The sequence below is a fragment of the Acipenser ruthenus genome, chromosome 59 (assembly GCF_902713425.1).
Source record: "Acipenser ruthenus chromosome 59, fAciRut3.2 maternal haplotype, whole genome shotgun sequence".
Taxonomy (NCBI): domain Eukaryota; kingdom Metazoa; phylum Chordata; class Actinopteri; order Acipenseriformes; family Acipenseridae; genus Acipenser; species Acipenser ruthenus.
In genome coordinates this window covers 3,653,739-3,677,547 of record NC_081247.1, presented here as the reverse complement: position 1 = coordinate 3,677,547, position 23,809 = coordinate 3,653,739, and the positions used below count along the sequence as shown (strand labels likewise).

At 40.9% G+C, this 23,809-nt stretch overlaps 3 long non-coding RNA genes across 3 annotated transcripts in view; 2 read left to right on the top strand and 1 right to left on the bottom strand.

Moving 5' to 3' along the window:
- The first annotated feature begins 1,476 nt into the window (after nt 1–1,476).
- LOC131725013 (uncharacterized) lies at nt 1,477–10,108 on the top strand. Its single transcript, XR_009320384.1, has 3 exons — nt 1,477–2,454; nt 5,664–6,186; nt 9,718–10,108. It is a non-coding gene; the product is annotated as an uncharacterized LOC131725013 (long non-coding RNA).
- Nucleotides 10,109–10,115: 7 nt separating this feature from the next.
- LOC131725012 (uncharacterized) overlaps nt 10,116–23,809 on the top strand; it is a 25,982-nt gene continuing 12,288 nt past the window's right edge. The window contains exon 1 of the long non-coding RNA XR_009320383.1: nt 10,116–13,568. This is a non-coding gene — a long non-coding RNA (uncharacterized LOC131725012). The remainder of the gene's footprint in view (nt 13,569–23,809) is intronic.
- The window catches only part of LOC131725014 (uncharacterized), a 22,793-nt gene continuing 19,463 nt past the window's right edge, over nt 20,480–23,809 (bottom strand). The window contains exon 3 of the long non-coding RNA XR_009320385.1: nt 20,480–20,575. This is a non-coding gene — a long non-coding RNA (uncharacterized LOC131725014). The remainder of the gene's footprint in view (nt 20,576–23,809) is intronic.

Below are 23,809 nucleotides of genomic sequence, written 5' to 3'. Positions count from 1 at the left end.
AAAAGACAAACAATAAAACATACGGCGCTCGCCGACAAATACAATATTCATAATACACAAAAAACAATAATCTGCACAGGGGCGGAGGGGACTCCGTTCTAAAACTAAAATAAACAAAACAATGTACAGGGCTGCTCGCCCTGTTACATATCCCCCCCCTTGTGCAACGCACACATGGCCCCAACGGCCACCTCCCCCCTCAGTCTCAATGTCCTGGAAGAGGGGGAAGCAAGTTGCTTCTGGGGGGTGGCCATGGTGGAATCTCTGGCACCCCCCACTTCTTCATGGCCGGCAGCTCCCTCTTCCGGGGCTCCCGCCACACTATCCTGCTGCGAAATTGCGGCTGGGGGAGCTGGTCTCCTGACCTTCCCCCTCCTCTTCATGGCCAGCAGTTCCCCTCCGTGGGGCTCCGACCACACGATCTCCTGCCGCGAAAGTGCGGCTGGGGGAGCTGGTCTCCGGACCTCTCCCCCTTTCTTCATGGCCGTCTGTTCCCCTCCGTGGGGCTCTGGCCATAGTGTAGTGACCCCAGGCGAAGCAGGATCCCTGGCGACCCCAGGCGAAGCAGGACCCTCGATGACCCCAGGCGAAGCAGGATCTCTGGCGACCCCAGGCGAAGCAGGATCCCTGGCGATCCCAGGCGACGGCAGCAGCAGCGGACGCTCGGGAGGCGACGCAGGACCGGCAGCAACCCTAGGAGACGCAAGGGAGACACAGGCGACCCCAGGCGATGCCGACGGCGGGAGGGGAGCCCCTGGCCATGAAGGCGGCAGCAGGAGCTCCACTTCTCCCAATGGTGGTGGTGGAGGTAGAGGTAGCTCCTGCTCCTCTCCTCTTGACGGTAAAGGCGGCAGGGGCTCCTCCTCTTCTAGCGGCCAAGGCGGCAGGGGCTCCTCCCCTTCAGGCTGCGAAGGTGGCAGGGGCTCCTCCCCTTCAGGCTGCGAAGGCGGCTCCTCCCCTTCTGGCAGCGAAGGCGGCTCCTTCCCTTCAGGCTGCGAAGGCGAAGGCGACTCCTCCCCTTCAGGCTGCGAAGGCGACTCCTCCCCTTCAGGCTGCGAAGGCGGCAGGGGAGCCTCCCCTTCTGGCTGCGAAGGCGGCAGGGGCGCCTCCCCTTCTGGTTGCGAAGGCGGCAGGGGCGCCTCCCCTTCTGGCAGCGACGGCGGCAGGGGCGCCTCCCCTTCTGGCTGCGAAGGCGGCAGGGGCGCCTCCCCTTCTGGCTGCGAAGGTGGCAGGGGCGCCTCCCCTTCTGGCTGCGAAGGCGGCAGGGGCGCCTCCCCTTCTGGCAGCGACGGCGGCTCCTCCCCTTCTGGCTGCGAAGGCGGCAGGGGCGCCTCCCCTTCTGGCTGCAACAGGGAAACCAGCAGGCATGTTCCCTCTGCTGGCGGTGGTGGAAGCGGAACCAGCAGGTATTCTCCCTCTGCTGGCGGAGGCGGGAGCGACTCACAGTCCTCCCAGGGCGGTGGAGGTGTAACCAGCAGGAACTCTCCCTCTGCTGGCGGAGGTGGGAGTGACTCACAGTCCTCCCACGGAGGTGGAGGTGTAACCAGCAGGAACTCTCCCTCTGCTGGCAGGTACCTGGGCTGTGGATGTTTGGCCTTCCCCCTTTTGGGCTGTGGACACACTGGCTCCTCCCTCTTGGGCTGTGGACACACTGACTCCTCCCTCTTGGGCTGTGGACACACTGGCTCCCCCCTCTTGGGCTGTGGACGCTCGGCCTCCTCCCTTTTGGGCTGTGGACGCACAGACTCCTCCCTCATGGGCTGTGGACGCTCAGTGTCCTCCCTCTTGGGCTGTGGACGCTCAGTCTCCTCCCACTTGGGCTGTGGACGCTCAGTCTCCTCCTCCAGGTCTCCCCTCTCAGGTGGTGATGGGACCAGCAGGCACTCTCCCTCTGCTGGTGGGAATGGGCATAGCAGGCACCCCTCTGTCAGGAGAGGGCAGTTGAGTGGAGAATGCCCCCGCTCACCGCAGATAGGGCACCAGCAGTCATGCATGACCGCCCGGAGGATGGCATCCCAGCTGCTCTCCCGCTTGGTGGCCGCGGCTGGTAGCTCCCGCTTCTGGGGTCTCCCCCGGGGTATCTGGTCCTGGCTCGCTTGGGCAGCCCACTCCTCTCCCTGGTATTGGGTGGGGCAGATGGCCACGGTGTGCCCAAACTCCCCACAACCAGGGCACCACTCCTCCACCACAACAACCCCTGGTGGCTGCTGTTGCAGCTGCTTTTGCTGCCTTCTGCCGCTCTTCCTCCTCTCTTCTCTCATCTTTCTTCCTCCCATCCTCCTCTTCACACTCCTTTTCTCCCTCCACACAATTAGAAAAAAAAAAATGAAAAAGCTGCAGTACCCTCTTCTGCCTGCGTCTAGGAGGCGTTGCGATCCCACGCAGGACACCACGTGTGACAGGAATGGACGAGTGGTGACGTCACGGCAGAAGAAGGGACAACAAAAACAAAAGGTACGGTGCAGTGGCGCGGGCGCCGTTTTATTTAAAGAGAACCAAAAATAAATAAAATATTCAAACAGAAAACACTTTGCTCAATCACAATTTTAGAAAAATAAAATATGAAGGTATGAAACAGAGACTAACAGAAGTAGATTGGAGTAGAATAGAGAAAACATCCACAGAAAAAGGATGGCTGCTTTTTTTTAAATATTATTATTATTTGTTTATTTAGCAGATGCCTTTATCCAAGGCGACTTAGAGAGACTAGGGTGTGTGAACTATGCATCAGCTGCAGAGTCACTTACAATTACGTCTCACCTGAAAGACGGAGCACAAGGAGGTTAAGTGACTTGCTCAGGGTCACACAATGAGTCAGTGGCTGAGGTGGGATTTGAACCGGGTTCCTGGTTACAAGCCCTTTTCTTTAACCACTGTACCACATAGCGCAAAACAATTACATCCCAAAAGTAGACAAATCTAAATCTGAAACAAAATGGCCAAAATGGTTTAACAGATCAATTAAAAAAAATATTTAGCGAAAAAAGGCACTTTACAGAGCGTTTAAAAGAGACCAAAAACAAAGTACACAGAAAGAGTACTTGGAACTGCAAACACAAGTCAAAAAGGAAGACAGAAAGGCCAAGAGAGAGATAGAAATCAACATTGCTAAGGGGGCTAAAACCAATTCCAAAATGTTTTTCCAATATTGTAACAGCAACAGAACATTCAAAGAGGAGGTTAAATGTCTAAGAGACACATTCAAAAATCATAGATGAAGAAAAAAAAATAGCAAATAAATTAATACTTTTCACAGGTTTTTACAAAGGACGACACGGACAACGTGACCCACATGTCGACCTGTTCCTATCCAATTTTAAATAACTTTAGCATAACAGAGGCAGAAGTGTTAAAGGGACTAGGAGCTCTTAAAATAAACAAATCCCCTGGGCCAGATGAGATCCTCCCAATAATACTCAAAGAAATGAAAGAAGTTATTTACAAACCGCTAACCAAGATCATGCAACAGTCTCTTGACACAGGGGTTGTACTGACAGACTGGAAAATAGCAAACGTAATACCGATCCACAAAAAGGGAGACAAAACTGAACCAGGTAACTACAGACCAATAAGCCTGACTTCCATTATATGTAAACTTATGGAAATTATAATAAGATCCAAAATGGAAAATTACCTATATGGTAACAATATCCTGGGAGACAGCCAGCATGGTTTTAGGAAAGGGAGATCGTGTCTAACTAACCTGCTTGACTTTGAGGATGCAACATTGAAAATGGGTATTTGCAAAGCAAACGTCATGGTTTATTTAGATTTCCAGAAAGCTTTTGACAAAGTCCCGGATAAAAGATTAATGCTCAAACTGAGCGCAGTAGGGATTCAAGGAAATGCATGCATATGGATTAGGGAGTGGTTAACATGTAGTAAACAGAAAGTACTGAATAGAGGTGAAACCTCAAAATGGAACGAGGTAACCAGTGGTATTAGGTCCTCTGCTATTCCTAATCTACATTAATGATTTAGATTCCGGTATAGTAAGCAAACATGTTAAATTTGCATACGACACAAAAATAGGAGGAGTGGCAAACACTGTTGCAGCAGCAAACGTCATTCAAAATGATCTAGACAGCATTCAAAACTGGGCAGACACATGGCAAATGAAATTGAATAGAGAAAAGTGTAAAGTATTGCATGCAGGCAATAAAAATGTGCATTATAAATATCATATGGGAGAGGTTTAAAAGGCATGTCGTATGCAGACAAGCTAAAATAATTGAATCTATTCAGTCTTGAACAAAGAAGACTACGCCTAAAAGGTATAGACAATGTCGACCCCCGGGGACGACTTTGCTTGATGAGATTCTGGGATCAATAAGCTACTAACAACCAAACGAGCAAGATGGGCTGAATGGCCTCCTCTCGTTTGTAAACTTTCTTATTACCTTATGTTCTCACTTGCCTCAGTTTTTTGCTCTCGTTTTAGTTTCAAACAGTAACCCCAAGAAACCGTCTCTGAGTTTGTGCTGAGACTTCAAGAACTGTAAGAAGCTGCAGAAGAAAGATCCACAAGGGATGGGGGATGTGGACCTCCTTGTTTGTAGACTGCCTTCGGGACTTGATATTACGGCGGGAGATGAGGACACAAGTTTTATTAGAACATAAGAACATAAGAAAGTTTACAAACGAGAGGAAGCCATTTGGCCCATCTTGCTTCTTTGGTTGTCAGTAGCTTATTGATCCCAGAATCTCATCAAGCAGCTTCTTGAACTATCCCAGGGTGTCAGCTTCAACAACATTACTGGGGAGTTTGTTCCAGACCCTCACAATTCTCTGTGTAAAAAACTGCCTCCTATTTTCTACCCCTTTATCTAATCTTCATTTGTGACCCCTGGTCTTTGTTTCTTTTTTCAGGTCGAAAAAGTCCCCTGGGTCGACATTGTCTATACCTTTTAGGATTTTGAATGTTTGAATCAGATCACCACGTAGTCTTCTTTGTTCAAGACTGAATAGATTCAATTCTTTTAGCCTGTCTGCATACAACATGCCTTTTAAACCCAGGATAATTCTGGTTGCTCTTCTTTGCATTCTTTCTAGAGCAGCAATATCCAAGCATCTTGTTGGCCTTTTTTATTTGTCTAGATGAAGACATTTCTGAGTCAACAAAAACTCCTAGGTCTTTTTCAGAGATTCCTTCTTCAATTTCAGTATCTCCCATATGATATTTATAATGCACATTTTTGTTGCCTGCATGCAGTACCTTACATTTTTCTTTATTAAATGTCATTTGCCATGTGTCTGCCCAGTTCTGAATGCTGTCTAGATCATTTTGAATGACCTTTGCTGCTGCAACAGTGTTTGCCACGCCTCCTATTTTTGTGTCGTCTGCAAATTTAACAAGTTTGCTTACTATACCAAAATTTAAATCATTAATGTAGATTAGGAATAGCAGAGGACCTAATACTTATCCCTGTGGTACACCATTGGTTACCTCGCTCCATTCTGAGGTTTCACCTCTAATCAGTACTTTCTGTTTACTACATGTTAACCATTCCCTAATCCATGTGCATGCATTTCTTTGAGTCCCTACTGCGTTCAGTTTGAGAATTCATCTTTGATGTGGGACTATGTCAAAACGTTTCTGGAAATCTAAATAAACCATGTCATTGCTTTGCAATTATCCATAAAGCCTGAGCTTTCTTTTGCAGATGTGAAGCAGGAGGCGAGGCTCCGTGTGGAGGCTGAAGAAGAAAACCCAGCAGTCCTTTGTGAAAGAACCAGACCTGTCCATCCCTGCTGAACTTGACATTCAGCAGCAAAAGAAAGATCTGAGGGGGGAGATGGTGGTGGAGATCAGGAGCCAAATGACCACCCTGTCCAACGAAGTGGTAAGTGGTCTGAAAGCAGAGTGGAGCCAGGGAGAATCAGGATGGAACATCCAGCCATGTCCACCTCCCTGGCATGATGACGCTACTGCACAATGGCCAGTAATGCCACACCCTTCACAGAGACAAGACTCTCAGACTGGTTTTAGAGGGACATTTTAATCAATATGATGCACAAAGGAGGCCTTTCTGCAGACATTGTCAACAACCAGGTCATATTCAACGCCATTGCCGACAGAGGGGAATACAAAATGATGTCACCCAGCAGTTGATGCAACCCAAGATGACGGCATGTCTAATGAAGCCCTGATTGGAGAAAGCCCAGTTGTTTCTGTGAAGATGGGAGGTGAGTTAGTCCCATGTCTTCTGGATACGGGTTCCCAAGTGACCATAAGAACGTTTACAAATGAGAGGAGGCCATTCGGCCCATCTTGGGTTCGGGAGAGCTTCTGGTGGTGTTTTGATTAGGGATCTCTCAACATGGTTTACTCTTATGGCCGCTAACGGACAGACCACCCCCTATGTTGCCTGTGTGGAAATAGACGTCCAAAGTGGAGAAATCGAACTTTTAACATGTGGAATTATCATCGTTAAAGACAGATGTTTGTCCCATGTACCTGGTCTGCTCAGCATGAATATCACCCTAGCTGTTGGAAGTTATTATTATTATTTCTTTATTTAGCAGACGCCTTTATCCAAGGCGACTTACAGAGACTAGGGTGTGTGAACTATGCATCAGCTGCAGAGTCACTTACAATTACGTCTCACCCGAAAGACGGAGCACAAGGAGATTAAGTGATTTGCTCAGGGTCACACAATGAGTCAGTGGCTGAGGTGGGATTTGAACCGGGGACCTCCTGGTTACAAGCCCTTTGCTTTAACCACTGGACCACACAGCCTCCTTTGGCTTGTGTAATTTATATATATATATATATATATATATATACAGTGCCTTGCGAAAGTATTCGGCCCCCTTGAACTTTGCGACCTTTTGCCACATTTCAGGCTTCAAACATAAAGATATGAAACTGTAATTTTTTGTGAAGAATCAACAAGTGGGACACAATCATGAAGTGGAACGAAATTTATTGGATATTTCAAACTTTTTTAACAAATAAAAAACTGAAAAATTGGGCGTGCAAAATTATTCAGCCCCTTTACTTTCAGTGCAGCAAACTCTCTCCAGAAGTTCAGTGAGGATCTCTGAATGATCCAATGTTGACCTAAATGACTAATGATGATAAATAGAATCCACCTGTGTGTAATCAAGTCTCCGTATAAATGCACCTGCACTGTGATAGTCTCAGAGGTCCGTTTAAAGCGCAGAGAGCATCATGAAGAACAAGGAACACACCAGGCAGGTCCGAGATACTGTTGTGGAGAAGTTTAAAGCCGGATTTGGATACAAAAAGATTTCCCAAGCTTTAAACATCCCAAGGAGCACTGTGCAAGCGATAATATTGAAATGGAAGGAGTATCAGACCACTGCAAATCTCCCAAGACCTGGCCGTCCCTCTAAACTTTCAGCTCATACAAGGAGAAGACTGATCAGAGATGCAGCCAAGAGGCCTATGATCACTCTGGATGAACTGCAGAGATCTACAGCTGAGGTGGGAGACTCTGTCCATAGGACAACAATCAGTCGTATACTGCACAAATCTGGCCTTTATGGAAGAGTGGCAAGAAGAAAGCCATTTCTTAAAGATATCCATAAAAAGTGTTGTTTACAGTTTGCCACAAGCCACCTGGGAGACACACCAAACATGTGGAAGAAGGTGCTCTGGTCAGATGAAACCAAAATCGAACTTTTTGGCAACAATGCAAAACGTTATGTTTGGCGTAAAAGCAACACAGCTCATCACCCTGAACACACCATCCCCACTGTCAAACATGGTGGTGGCAGCATCATGGTTTGGGCCTGCTTTTCTTCAGCAGGGACAGGGAAGATGGTTAAAATTGATGGGAAGATGGATGGAGCCAAATACAGGACCATTCTGGAAGAAAACCTGATGGAGTCTGCAAAAGACCTGAGACTGGGACGGAGATTTGTCTTCCAACAAGACAATGATCCAAAACATAAAGCAAAATCTACAATGGAATGGTTCACAAATAAACATATCCAGGTGTTAGAATGGCCAAGTCAAAGTCCAGACCTGAATCCAATCGAGAATCTGTGGAAAGAACTGAAAACTGCTGTTCACAAATGCTCTCCATCCAACCTCACTGAGCTCGAGCTGTTTTGCAAGGAGGAATGGGCAAAAATTTCAGTCTCTCGATGTGCAAAACTGATAGAGACATACCCCAAGCGACTTACAGCTGTAATCGCAGCAAAAGGTGGCGCTACAAAGTATTAACTTAAGGGGGCTGAATAATTTTGCACGCCCAATTTCTCAGTTTTCTATTTGTTAAAGTTTGAAATATCCAATAAATTTCGTTCCACTTAATGATTGTGTCCCACTTGTTGTTGATTCTTCACAAAAAATTACAGTTTCATATCTTTATGTTTGAAGCCTGAAATGTGGCAAAAGGTCGCAAAGTTCAAGGGGGCCGAATACTTTCGCAAGGCACTGTATATATATATATATATATATATATATATATATATATATATATATATATAATATAAAAATTTTTAGCTCAAAGAGCCAGCTATATATATATATATATATATATATATATATATATATATATATATAATGTAAAAGAACTCGCACCACTCATGGTTCTTTCCCCCTTTTAAAAGCACACCCAAACACAGGAATGGAGTTTTAAACACGCTGACGCGCTATTTTTAATAAACACAAAAACAAAACAAAACACAAAATAAACACCTAGCTCTACTTAGCACTAACTAACCACACAGGAACCTCACTATATGGCAGGACGGCTAAGCTGTTTACCTGCTAAACACAAAAACACACTCTCTTCTGTAAACTTAATTTTCGTTTTTTCCATGATTGTTTGGAAGCAAAGCACCCCTTCTGCCTCCTTCTCCTCAGCAGCCCTGAGCAGACTGACTGCTTCTCTTATACCCTGCACCTGGCCCTAATTTACAATTACCGCCCAGGTGCAGGGCATAATTAAACAATAAAACAATTAACAAATTAAATTAATAAAGCAAAACAAATAAATTAAAACAAATGTGCATTCGCACATGTTTTTCACGCAGGGAGGATTAATCTTTTTATATTACATTGTCTATTTTCTTATTCTTTTTACAATATTTTTTTGTAATTACTGCGTTTTGTAAGTCTGTGTGAAGCGCCTTGAACCTCTTGGTATGAAAGGCGCTCAACAAATAAAGCTTATTATTATTATTACTATTATTATTATTATTATTATTACATATATTTCACATAAAATACAAGTCATTTTAAAAATGTCCTCCTGTAGGGACATTAGACAAAGTTGAAGTGAATCAAAATGTTTTGTAGGAGGCAGGGCACTGACACAGCAGAGATTTTAAACAGAATAATAGATGGCAATTCAGATGTACATCTGTCTGATGAGGATGATGCTGAGGTAGTAATTGAGGCTGAAGCAGCAGGAGGGTCAGGGGATGAGACGGCAGACACGGATAATGAGAAGAGCGTCGTCCACTGTGGGCCAAAAGTGACACACATGTTTTAGTTTTGATTTATTGTGTGTTTTATTTGTCATTTGTTCTCATGTTTTTAATGTAATAATTATTTTAAACTAAAAAATGTGAAATTATGTTGTTTAAAATTGAATTAATAATCATCCCATAATATATTAAAGTAAGTCTGAAATATCTGAAGCAAGACACATTCATTTTCATCTTAATATTTGTTTTAATTACTATATTTAAACATAATTAGATTTTCTAATTGATTTTTTTTATTATTTTCCCTGTCAGAATAGATTCAAACCTGTCCTTCCACTGCCACTTGATTTCCATGACACCTCCTATCAAGAGCAGACTGAAGTCCAATTTAATATTTCGGACAGTATATTGACAGTAAAGTGTTTGGGAAAGTCAGGCCACTTCTAGACAGTGTGTGGCAAGGCTGCCTCCGCCAACAAGCAGATGCAAAGCTCTCCATTGATGAACAAATGGTTCAGTTAGGCTGCTGTACCTTCAAGCTGTTGTGCCAAACAAGCCAAACCAAACAGGATTGGAAATATTTGTCCTTTCCTCACCAGTTGGTCTTGTATTAGATTTTAAGGTGTATCAAGAATACTTTCACTGATACAGGATTAGGAATTAGAGCATCAACAGTCCTGCGTGTGGCTGAACATGATCCCAGACGTGCTCAGCTCTTTTTTGACAGGTACTTTACATCTGTCAACCTTTTGGATGCATTGCTGAGAAGGGCATAGCAGCAAGTGGGACAGTAATGAGGTCCAGAATCCCAAAAGAATGTCGGATGATTGACAACAAAATTCTGAACCAACGCGGAAGAGGAGCAACAGAGATGACCATTAGAACCCCTGGAATTGCTGTCACAAAGTGGTATGACAACAAGCCTGTGCTCATGGCCTCCACAGCATACGGGATAGAGCCCCAGGATTACTGTACAAGATGGTCCAGTGAAGAGAAGAGGCACATCCAGGTAGCACGACCCGCTGTCATCAATGAATACAACAGCAGCATGGGTGGAGTGGATATGTGCGACCGCATGCTACAGGGTGGCAAGTAGGAGCAGGACATGGACTGTGCAGGTTATCATCTTCAACTTCTTCGACTTGGCAATAACCAACTCCTGGATTCAGTACAAGTCAGACAGCATTGCATTGGATCATCCTGCCAAAAACACCAAACAATACTTGGAATTCAAGCTGCTGCTAGCTCAAGAGCTGATTGCACAGGCACAGTCATCCTCAGGGTGATGTTGTAATCACAGATTCCAGTGATGATGATTATGAGCTACAGTGCAAAAAATGGGTGCTGCAACCAGACCCATTCAATACCCATACGGAGCTCTGCATTTGCCAGAGATGATGCCCGACAAACATGCATCAAGATGCCGAAGAAAAGTGACAGGAAAACCTACGTGATGTGCACTAAATGCAAAATGTTCCTCTGTGTTGCCAAAAAGGGGAATTGTTTCAAGGAATACCACATCCAAAACAAACCAGAAGTTAAAATAAATATAAAGATAAATATAAAGATAAACACATACTAGTTTACATTAGAATAGTCAAAATATGATGTTATTTCTCATTGTGACTAATTTAATCGTTCAGATGAAGAACCATATACGTGCACTCCAAGTAGTTTTGAGCTATTCAATCTTTTTTTTTTTATGTAAAATGCTAAAGACAATGTCCTGAGATGCATTACATGAATCATGAACCTTATCCTTCTGTAGGCCTTCATTTTTCCTAATTATTTTTTCAGTGGGATTTATTTAGGTTTTACAGACTTTTTAAAACATGTAGTGCAGAAGAACAGTATATCTCCAGCTATTTGAGATTTTGTGGAAGAACAGTATATATTACATGACAAGGAATATTTAATTAAAACGTTTAATATTTTTCCAAAATACAATTTGAATTAAATTCACTAGGACAACATTACGTATAGTTTTGCAAAATAATTTACAATAAAATAAAACAAATCCACTGTCAAATGTAAGATGGGTCACCATGAACAGTGTTAGTAATTAGCTTGTATTGCTTCTGTAATTTTTTCGCGATCGCTATTGCAGGTATCATGGAATAACTTTCCCTTAAAAATAAAAATATTGGCAACCGTAATCAATGTCATCATCAATTAATTTATATATACACGTAATAAAATATGAATGTCAAAAAATAAAATAAGCCTGTGCAGAGTATAATAGTTACATTATAACAAGGCAAAAAAAAAGAAACCTGTCTATAATCCGTCCTTGAAATAAACACGCCTCATGCTTGTGTCCGTTATATTATAACAAGACAAAAAAAAAACCTGCCTATAATCCGTCCTTGCCTCATGAAATCTACCAAATAATATATTTTTTACAATGTTCAATGAAAGTATTTTCTAAGAAAACAAACACAGGTTTTTCAGCAAATAAGGACATACACATATACGGTTTTTCCATAAAACAAAACACATACGTTTTGGAAATTTTTTGCCTGTTTTCTTTTCTCCCTTTCTGTAACATATGACTTCCCTGCATCCCTGAGATGTTTTCGTTGTTTGTCTTTCCACTGATTCATAATTCGTTTTTTTTTTTTTTTTTTACCAATATTGACTCTCTTTTCATCAGCGACAATTAACAATTAGTAAAATTAACGTGTCCATCCGCCATCTTCATTCTTGCACATATACATACGGTTATTCCAGTACACATGTATTTTGTTGCTATGTAGGAACCTGCAATAGCGTCAGAAAACCACAATATGGCATATATGGGTAAAGAGACTCCCTGGCCATCAGAATATATCCATAAATACATTTCTTTATAAAACTTGAGTTTTACGGTATTTTGTCGCAAGGATTCAGTTGTTAAGCTAGTCGCATTTTTCAAATTGAGAAACTTTTTTTTTTTTTTTGCTGGGTCTCAGGAGGCAGAATCCTGTTTGGGAGATCAGAATTTTGAGTCTCTATTAATATCTGGAAGATGTAATTGTGTGTTTTCTCCAGGGGCTGGTTGTACTAACTAGATCAAAAACCAGCCGGATCATGAAAAGGCGTTGTAATAAGCGGATCAGGATCAAGCTCCACTGATCCGAAATCTTGATCCGATCCTGGAGCTGCGCAGCCGTAACTAGGGAAACTGACCAATGAGAAGCGAATATGCGTGGCGCAGAGACTGAAGATTCTGAATTTATGTTGTTTAAATTAAATACACTTGATTTTGTGACATTCATTATTTCTTATTTCTTGCTAAGAAATAAGAAATAATGAATGTCACAAAATCAAGTGTATTTAATTTAAACAACATAAATCAGAAGCAACTACTGTACATGTATAATTTAAAACTCCATCGATTCTATAAAAACAGATCGAGTATATGGTTTTGTTTTGTTTTTTTAACTTCTAAAAATGTTTCAGTAAATGTTACCGTAATCACGGTCGTGTGTATTTTCTGACGGACACACAGATATTTTACAGGTTTATTAAGTTATCGTTACAATTATTCAAATTCGGTATCGTGCTTATTTAAATATTATTTTAGCAATTTTAAAAAAGGTTTCAGTTATGTATTTTGATGATGCATGGTCCATTTCAAAAACGTTCGATCAAGCTCTGATCAGATTCTGATCTTGGTCTAAATTAACAAACACGCTTGATCCGATAGTTGGGTCGTATTCTTACTTCTTCCTCGCCGAAAACCTCAAGAGGGTTTTGCCTATCTTTAAAAACCCGACTTATACGTGTCTGACAGTTTCGAATAAAAAATGAATTACGTTTAGTAACTCAATTTTTCAAAAGTGGGATCAGGTTCTGATCCTGCTCAAAAGCAAGATCAGGTTTGCGCTCAGATCTGAGCTCAGATTGAGCACTGATCCATTTAGTACAACACAACTAGGACAACCGGCCCCTGATTTTGCCACTCACCTTAAACATCTTGAATTTGTTTTTCATAGACAAGCACAAAATGGCCTTAAGCTCAAGCCTAACAAATGTCATCTCTTTCAGAAAACTGTACAGTACATGTGGTTTCTGCAGAGGGAGTTACCCCCGTGCTTGACTGGCCAATGACTGGCTTGACTGAGCTGTAGTCGACTGGCCAATTCCAAAGACAGTGAGGGAGCTGCGATCCTTTCTGGCTGGTAGGCTATTATCGACGCTTCCTTAAAGACTTCTCAAAGGTGGCCGCACCACTTCATGGTTTATTAGTGGGCTGCCCCAAGAAAGAAACCCAGAGAATGAGTCCACAAATTGAGAGAATGGACAATAGATTGTGGAACAGCCTTTTGAAGACTAAAATGGGTGCTGACCCAGCACCTATCTTGGCTTTTGCTGACTTATTGCCTTTGTCTATACCTTTTAGGATTTTGAATGTTTGAATCAGATCGGCGCGTAGTCTTCTTTGTTCAAGACTGAATAGATTCAATTCTTTTAGCCTGTCTGCATACGACATGCCTTTTAAACCCGGGATAATTCTGGTTGCTCTTCTTTGCACTCTTTCTAGAGCAGCAATATCCTTTTTGTAACGAGGTGACCAGAACTGAACACAATATTCTAGGTGAGGTCTTACTAATGCATTGTAGAGTTTTAACATTACTTCCCTTGATTTAAATTCAACACTTCTCACAATATATCCAAGCATCTTGTTAGCCTTTTTTATAGCTTCCCCACATTGTCTAGATGAAGACATTTCAGAGTCAACATAAACTCCTAGGTCTTTTTCATAGTTCCCTTCTTCAATTTCACTATCTCCCATATGATATTTATAATGCACATTTTTATTGCCCGCATGCAATACTTTACACTTTTCTCTATTAAATTTCATTTGCCATGTGTCTGCCCAATTCTGAATGCTGTCTAGATCATTTTCAATGACCTTTGCTGCTTCAACAGTGTCTGCCACTCCTCCTATTTTTTGTGTCGTCTGCAAATTTAACGAGTTTGCTTACTATACCAGAGTCTAAATCATTAATGTAGATTAGGAATAGCAGAGGACCTAATACTGATCCCTGTGGTACACCACTGGTTACCTCACTCCATTTCGAGGTTTCTCCTCTAATCAGTACTTTCTGTTTTCTACCTGTTAACTACTCCCTAATCCATGTGCATGCATTTCCTTGAATCCCTACTGCGTTCAGTTTGAGAATTAATCTTTTATGCAGGACTTTGTCAAAAGCTTTCTGGAAATCTAAATAGACCATGTCGTATGCTTTGCAGTTATCCATTTTCAATGTTGCATCCTCAAAAAAGTCAAGTAGGTTAGTTAGACATGATCTCCCTTTCCTAAAACCATGCTGACTGTCTCCCAGGATATTGTTACCATATAGGTAATTTTCCATTTTGGATCTTATTATAGTTTCCATAAGTTTAAATGTAATAGAAGTCAGGCTTATTGGTCTGTAGTTACCTGGTTTGGTTTTGTCTCCCTTTTTGTGGATCGGTATTACGTTTGCTATTTTCCAGTCTGTCGGTACAACCCCTGTGTCAAGAGACTGTTGCATGATCTTGGTTAGCGGTTTGTAAATAACTTATTTCATTTCTTTGAGTACTATTGGGAGGATCTCATCTGGCCCAGGGGATTTGTTTATTTTAAGAGCTCCTAGTCCCTTTAACACTTCTGCCTCTGTTATGCTAAAGTTATTTAAAATTGGATAGGAACAGGTCGACATGTCGGGCATGTTGTCCGTGTCCTCCTTTGTAAAAACCTGTGAAAAGTAATCTTTTAATATATTTGCTATTTTTTTTTCTTCGTCTATGATTTTGCCATTTGTGTCTCTTAGACATTTAACCTCCTCTTTGAATGTTCTCTTGCTGTTATAATATTGGAAAAACATTTTGGAATTGGTTTTAGCCCCCTTAGCAATATTGATTTTTATCTCTCTCTTGGCCTTTCTAACTTCCTTTTTGACTTGTGTTTGCAGTTCCAAGTACTCTTTCTGTGTACTTTGTTTTTGGTCCCTTTTAAATGCTCTGTAAAGTGCCTTTTTTCGCTGAATATTTTTTTTTAATTGATCTATTAAACCATTTCGGCCATTTTGTTTTAGATTTAGATTTGTCTACTTTTGGGATGTAATTGTTTTGCGCCTCTAGTACTACATTTTTAAAAAACAGCCACCCTTTTTCTGTGGATGTTTTCTCTATTTTACTCCAATCTACTTCTGTTAGTCTCTGTTTCATACCTTCGTAGTTTGCTTTTCTAAAATTGTAAACCTTAGCTTTAGTCATTACTTTTGGGGTTTTAAAAAATACTTCAAATGAGACCATGTTGTGGTCTGAGTTTGCCAATGTCTCTCTGACCTCTGTTTTAGTTATTCTGTCTTCATTATTTGAAAAGACTAAATCAAGGCATGCCTCCCCTCTAGTCGGTGCCTTGACAAATTGCGTTAGGAAGCAGTCATTTGTCATTTCCACCATTTCAATTTCGTCCGTCATGCCCCCCTTTGGGTTTTCCCATTTTATACGGGGGAAGTTGAAATCCCCCATTAGTATGGCTTCTCCTTTTCTACACGCATTTCGAATGTCATTGTACAACAGATTATTTTGCTCAGCGTCTGAATTTGGCGGTCTACAGCATGCTCTTATTATTATGCCCTTTGAATTTGTGTCCATTATTCTGACCCAAATTGATTCTGCATTGTTTTCTTTGTCCAGATTTAACACCTGGGCTTCAAGGCTATTTCTTATGTATAGCGCTACCCCTCCGCCTCTTCTGTCCTGCCTGTCTTTCCTATACAGTGTGTACCCACTAATATTATATTCGTCTCCATCACTCTCAGACAACCAAGTTTCTGTAACACCTATCACATCGTAGTTACTTGTTAGTGCAGTAGCTTCAAGTTCTAACATTTTGTTTCTGAGACTTCTAGCATTAAGATAAATACATTTAATAGTTGTCTTACCTGAGTTGTTGCCCTTGTTTTGATGTGGTCTCCCTTCTGTTTTTTTGTTTTCTCCCCCCTTCCTTTCTAGTTTAAATGCTTCTGGACCTCCTCAAGGATCCTTTCTCCAAGTAGATTGGTTCCCTTTCTGTTTAAGTGCAGTCCGTCCCACCTGTATAGATAGTCCTTGTTGTAGAAAGTGCTCCAATGTTCAAGAAAGGTGAAGCGTTCCTGTGTGCACCACGATTTCAGCCATGCATTTTGATTTTGTATTTCCAGCTGTCCATATGGTCCTTTGCATGGCGCCGGCAGTATCCCAGAAAATACCACAGTTTTGGTCTTGTCTTTTAATTTCCTTCCTAGCTCTCTGAATTTGTTTTGCAGGGATCTTGGCCTGTCTCTACCAATGTTGTTTGTACCAATGTGGACGACTACTACCGGGTCATCCAGTTCGTTCTAGGAGCCTGTCCACATTCTCAGTGATGTGCTTGACTGAGGTTCCTGGAAGGCAGCACACTGTTGTAGTAAGGGGGTCCAAACTGCGACCTGAACTTGCTCAGTATGGAATCCCCAACAATCACGACCTCCCTTCTGTTTGCTGCCTGGTCAGCACTGTTTATAGGGTCCTGGGTGTTGTTTCTTTCATTCTCTTGATGTTGGTTTTGGTCATCTAAATGTTGAAGTGGCTCAAATGCGTTAGATGTCTGGATTTCTGGTGGTTGTGTTTGACGAAGTTTCTTTTTTTCCCTGCTTCTGCCTATCTGAACTCAGCTGTTTCGACTCTCATCCATCTCCCTGGTGGCTTTCAGTCTGCTAGGGGTGCAGACTTCCATGAATTGTGGGTGTGTCAGCTCCTCAAGCTCCTGTTGCTGTCTCATTTCCTCCAGCTCCTTTTCTAGCAGGCTTAATCGCTGAAGCAAGTCCTGGATCGTGCGGCACTTTACACAAACTTGGTTGAGCTCTGTTGTGTTTTCTCGGATTTCCCACATCATGCAGTTGTCACAGATTACTGGCTTGAAGACCTTTTAGTTTAGTGTAGCTTCTGCAGCTGTCAACCTGCTTTCAAACTGCTTCTAACTGGGTTGTAATTGTCCACGACTGTACTTCTCCCACGATGTCGCTTCCACAAGCTTTCTTGTTACAAAACACAAGTTTATCAAAATAAAACAACGGCCATTTCTGAGGTAACTTTCAAAAACACAAAAGTATTGTATTTAAATAACGAAAAGTTGAGAATTGACGAATGTGTTGATAAACTTTCAGTTCTATATAAGGCTAGAGAAAGGGACTTTTGTGATAAAGTGCGATTAAAATTAGGTAAAAGAAAACGTGTATCAAAAGAAGCAGAGAGGAGTGGAATAAAAAGAAACCTATTCCAAAAAAAACTTAAACGCTCCTTTCAAAATCCACCTTCTCAGAATCCGAACATATTTAACCTTAATGAAAGGGCTACACAAAACAGTAACAATGCGTTAGATGCGCAATGTAAGCGGGACGCGTCCTCACGAGGAGGACCAACGCAAATTAAAAGAGTTCGGCAATTTTCTAATACATTTCATAAGCAAACAACAGAATGTAGGTCAATTAACGTATGAAACTCCCAGCGCATACCTGATGTTTATAAATTTCATAATCAATTTCTTAATTGTTGGTTTAATTTAGCTATACAATGTTTTCTAGACATTGAGAAAATACACAAAAAAACTGGAAAAATATGCTGAGTCGTACGTCACTGGTACCACACAGTTAACAAGTAATCTAGCATATTTATTACAATTTGCAACATTAGATCCAGGGTGTACCTTCTCCAGCAGCGTGCTACACAATGTGTTAACAGGAGTAAGCGCGTCTATTTCATCTTTAGCATTTAAAAAAGAAAAACGATCCCTTGGATTTAGTTTTTCCATTAATGTAATAGTTAAACACACTGCAAATAAAAACCAATGTTACTGTAAAATACATTGATAAATGTGTAACATGTAGTTATTCAAAACTATGCACGGAAAGCGTTTTTTTAATTCCCTAGTAAGGGTCACATTAGGTGACGTACCTACTTCTCTATATAGATTATTCCAACAGGAAATGGAGAACGAGGATGCACCACAAACATGCATGAACTGCAATGGGATGGTAGTGTAATAATACTGATAATGTTGACTATTTTTTTAAAATAGTGAAAAAAAAATGATTTCAAAATCCACATTTTTAATAGTTGCATATGATTTCATGTCATCTAATTGCACAACACAAGTTATGCATTCTTGTTCTATTCAATGCAAGAAAATGGTATGATTTGAATCAAACCAACCTATTCCTCTTGAAATTAAAAACTTCCCATTTAATTTGACAAATGAGGATATAGAAATAATATGTAATGGAAATTGGTTAAACGACAACATTATAGATGCATACCTGTGCCTTTTAAGTAGTAATTTCACAGACAAAAGTGTGTTAACTATTCCTTTCACATTTGTTAGTCAAAATTTGAATAGTCTCTATTGTGATGACATTGAAGTACTGCCAACCCCTCCCCCCCCCCCCCCCCAAAAAAAAGATAGGAATTGGTGGTGCTTCAAAACTGTTCTTGTTCCTGTTAATATAAAGTCATCCCGCTGGATACTTATTGCAATCGATATGAAGCATGATGCAAACAAGGCGAAATGTACGGCATTAAAAATATATATAATGGACTCATTAAAGACGTATGAAAGGGAAATTCAAAATATACTTCCCTCATTACAAAGATACGTCACCATGCAATACTTGGCACTATATGGTGTTGTTCCTAACATAACATTTTCTTTAGAATTTTGTCATAGGTGTTTCTGTTTTCAAAAGCAGTCTGACAGTAGTAGTTGTGGAGTTTATGTATGTTTGTTTGCAAAAACATTGCTATTTGGTGGTAATCACACTGCACTGTGTTGCAATAGAATGAGGGAACTTTCAGTATATGAGTTAGCCCTCTAAGGAATTATTCCTGTATAAATACATTTAAAATTAATCAAAAGTTGTGTTCCATATCTCAAAATTAATATTTCAAGTGCTTAGTTTTTTCTAGTTCTCATAGTGTTTTGTTTTTTAGGACATCGTGGATCTGATCTTCTTCAGTGTTATGCTTGATCCTGTGCAAATATTTTTTTATATATATTTCTAGAATGCCCTGAAGGGTGCTGTTGAGAGCCGAGGACTTCCGGAGATTTCCTCAAATTAGAAATGAGGTTTTTTCTCCCCCCAGTGCTGTTAACAGTAGTCTAGTTCGCTTGAAATTCACTTTACAAATTAAAGCACAGGTAATTCAATGTCAAAGTGTGGCGTCATCTTTATTTTCTGTACCCCCAGTGTGTCTACAATACATTTCACCCCACTTTCATAGATGCACAATCTTTAGTTTTGTCAGGAGTGGGTCTTGAGTGTGCCCAGTACCCGAACATGACAGGAAAATGGCTGTTTAACTAGACACCTGACATAAAAAGTAGTGTTGCTATTACAGTGACGTAAATCTTAAGTAACTAACTTTATCTTCTCTATTGTGTCTACGTTACATTTCACCCCACTTTCTATGTGTATATAAACTATATTTTTTGTGCTGGATACGGGACATACGCCTTTGGGTAGCACAGCACCGAAGACTCATGGACGTGGTACACACCACCACCACTCAAGCCCTAAAATTAAATGACAGGTTTTTTTTGTTTTTTTGTTTTTTTTTAATATAATACAATCCACATTAATGTAATTATTATTATTTATTTCTTAGCAGATGCCGTTATCCATGGCGACTTACAATTGTTACAAGATATCACATTATTTTTTACTTACAATTACATTATTCTTTACACATTATTTTTACATAAAATTACCCATTTATACAGTTGGGTTTTTACTGGAGCAATCTAGGTAAAGTACCTTGCTCAAGGGTACAGCAACAGTGTCCCCCACCTGGGATTGAACCCACAACCCTAACCACTACTCCACACTGCTGCCCATAATGCAGCTACACACTGAGGAAATGTAATTCAGATAATAGCACCAAATTGATGATCACTTAGATTGTTTTGCATTTTTATTGTCTAATGCCAAAGAACATCATAAAACAACACAAATTAAATTTTAATACTTACAGAGTCATCTCCAAGCATAGCTCCTCAGCTTCCTTCTTGGTGGTACCGTGCTTCACCTCTGCCCACTGTAAGGATCAGCACTGCCGATTACTGCTGCTGACCCTCTCACAACCACACGTGGACTGAGGCCAGGTTTACTGCTCTGCAAACCTGTAAGAACATAAGAAAGTTTACAAACGAGAGGAGGCCATTCAGCCCATCTTGCTTGTTTGGTTGTTAGTAGCTTATTGATCCCAGAATCTCATCAAGCAGCTTCTTGAAGGATCCCAGGGTGTCAGCTTCAACAACATTACTGGGGAGTTGGTTCCAGACCCGCACAATTCTCTGTGTAAAAAGTGCCCCCTATTTTCTGTTCTGAATGCCCCTTTATCAAATCTCCATTTGTGACCCCTGGTCCTTGTTTCTTTTTTCAGGTCAAAGAAGTCCCCTGGGTCGACATTGTCTATACCTTTTAGGATTTTGAATGATTGAATCAGATCGCCACGTAGTCTTCTTTGTTCAAGACTGAATAGATTCAATTATTTTAGCCTGTCTGCATACGACATGCCTTTTAAGCCCGGGATAATTCTGGTTGCTCTTCTCTGCACTCTTTCTAGATCAGCAATATCCTTTTTGTAACGAGGTGACCAGAACTGAACACAATATTCTAGGTGAGGTCTTACTAATGCATTGTAAAGTTTTAACATTACTTCCCTTGATTTAAATTCAACACTTCTCACAATATTTCAGAGCGTCTTGATGGCCTTTTTTTTAGCTTCCCCACATTGAAGACATTTCTGCGTCAACATAAACTCCTAGGTCTTTTTCATAGTTCCCTTCTTCAATTTCAGTATCTCCCATATGATATTTATAATGCACATTTTTATTGCCTGCATGCAATACTTTACACTTTTCTCTATTAAATGTCATTTGCCATGTGTCTGCCCAGTTCTGAATGCTGTCTAGATCACTTTGAATGACCTTTGCTGCTGCAACAGTGTTTGCCACTCCTCCTATTTTTGTGTCGTCTGCAAATTTAACAAGTTTGCTAACTATACCAGAATCTAAATCATTAATGTAGATTAGGAATAGCAGTGGACCTAATACTGATCCCTGTGGTACACCACTGGTTACCTCACTCCATTTCGAGGTTTCTCTTCTAATCAGTACTTTCTGTTTTCTACATGTTAACCACTCCGTAATCCATGTGCATGCATTTCCTTGAATACCTACTGCGTTCAGTTTGAGAATTAATCTTTTATGCGGGACTTTGTCAAAAGCTTTCTGGAAATCTAAATAAACCATGTTGTATGCTTTGCAGTTATCCATTTTCAATGTTGCATCCTCAAAAAAGTCAAGTAGGTTAGTTAGACACAATCTCCCTTTCCTAAAACCATGCTGACTGTCTCCCAGGATATTGTTACCATATAGGTAATTTTCCATTTTGGATCTTATTATAGTTTCCATAAGTTTACATGTAATAGAAGTCAGGCTTATTGGTCTGTAGTTACCTGGTTCGGTTTTGTCTCCCTTTTTGTGGATCGGTATTACGTTTGCAATTTTCCAGTCTGTCGGTACAACCCCTGTGTCAAGAGACTGTTGCATGATCTTGGTTAGCGGTTTGTAAATAACTTCTTTCATTTCTTTGAGTACTATTGGGAGGATCTCATCTGGCCCAGGGGATTTGTTTATTTTAAGAGCTCCTAGTCCCTTTAACACTTCTGCCTGTTATGCTAAAGTTATTTTAAATTGGATAGGAACAGGTCGACATGTGGGGCATGTTGTCCATGTCCTCCTTTGTAAAAATCTGTGAAAAGTAATCATTTAATATATTTGCTATTTTTTTTTCTTCATCTATGATTTTGCCATTTGTGTCTCTTAGACATTTAACCTCCTCTTTGAATGTTCTCTTTCTGTTATAATATTGGAAAAATATTTTGGAATTGGTTTTAGCCCCCTTAGCAATACTGATTTCTATCTCTCTCTTGGCCTTTCTAACTTCCTTTTTGACTTGTGTTTGCAGTTCCAAGTACTCTTTCTGTGTACTTTGTTTTTGGTCCCTTTTAAACGCTCTGTAAAGTGCCTTTTTTCGCTGAATATTTTTTTTAATTGATCTATTAAACCATGTTGGCCATTTTGTTTTAGATTTAGATTTGTCTACTTTTGGGCCAGAATCTCACTACATTTTTAAAAAACAGCCATCCTTTTCCTGTGGATGTTTTCTCTATTTTACTCCAATCTACTTCTGTTAGTCTCTGTTTCATACCTTCGTAGTTTGCTTTTCTAAAATTGTAAACCTTAGCTTTAGTCATTACTTTTGGGGTTTTAAAAAATACTTCAAATGAGACCATGTTGTGGTCTGAGTTTGCCAATGTCTCTCTGACCTCTGTTTTAGTTATTCTGTCTTCGTTATTTGAAAAGACTAAATCAAGGCATGCCTCCCATCTAGTCGGTGCCTTGACAAATTGCGTTAGGAAGCAGTCATTTGTCATTTCCACCATTTCAATTTCGTCCGTTGTGCCCCCCATCGGGTTTTCCCATTTTATATGGGGGAAGTTGAAATCCCCCATTAGTAAGGCTTCTTCTTTTCTACACGCATTTCGAATGTCATTGTATAACAGATTATTTTGCTCAGCGTCTGAATTTGGCGGTCTATAGCATGCTCCTATTATTATGCCCTTTGAATGTGTGTCCATTATTCTGACCCATATTGATTCTGCATTGTTTTCTTTGTCCTGATTTAACACCTGTGCTACCCCTCCACCTCTTCTGTCCTGCCTGTCTTTCCTATACAGTGTGTACCCACTAATATTATATTCGTCTCCATCACTCTCAGACAACCAAGTTTCTGTAACACCTATCACATCGTAGTTACTTGTTAGTGCAGTAGCTTCAAGTTCTAACATTTTGTTTCTGAGACTTCTAGCATTAAGATAAATACATTTAATAGTTGTCTTACCTGAGTTGTTGCCCTTGTTTTGATGTGGTCTCCCTTCTGTTTTTTTGTTTTCTCCCCCCTTCCTTTCTAGTTTAAATGCTTCTGGACCTCCTCAAGGATCCTTTCTCCGAGTAGATTGGTTCCCTTTCTGTTTAAGTGCAGTCCGTCCCACCTGTATAGATAGTCCTTGTTGTAGAAAGTGCTCCAATGTTCAAGAAAGGTGAAGCCTTCCTGTGTGCACCATGATTTCAGCCATGCATTTTGATTTTGTATTTCCAGCTGTCCATATGGTCCTTTGCATGGCACCGGCAGTATCCCAGAAAATACCACAGTTTTGGTCTTGTCTTTTAATTTCATTCCTAGCTCTCTGAATTTGTTTTGCAGGGATCTTGGTCTGTCTCTTCCAATGTTGTTTGTACCGATGTGGACGACTTCTACCGGGTCGTCTCCTGTTCGTTCTAGGAGCC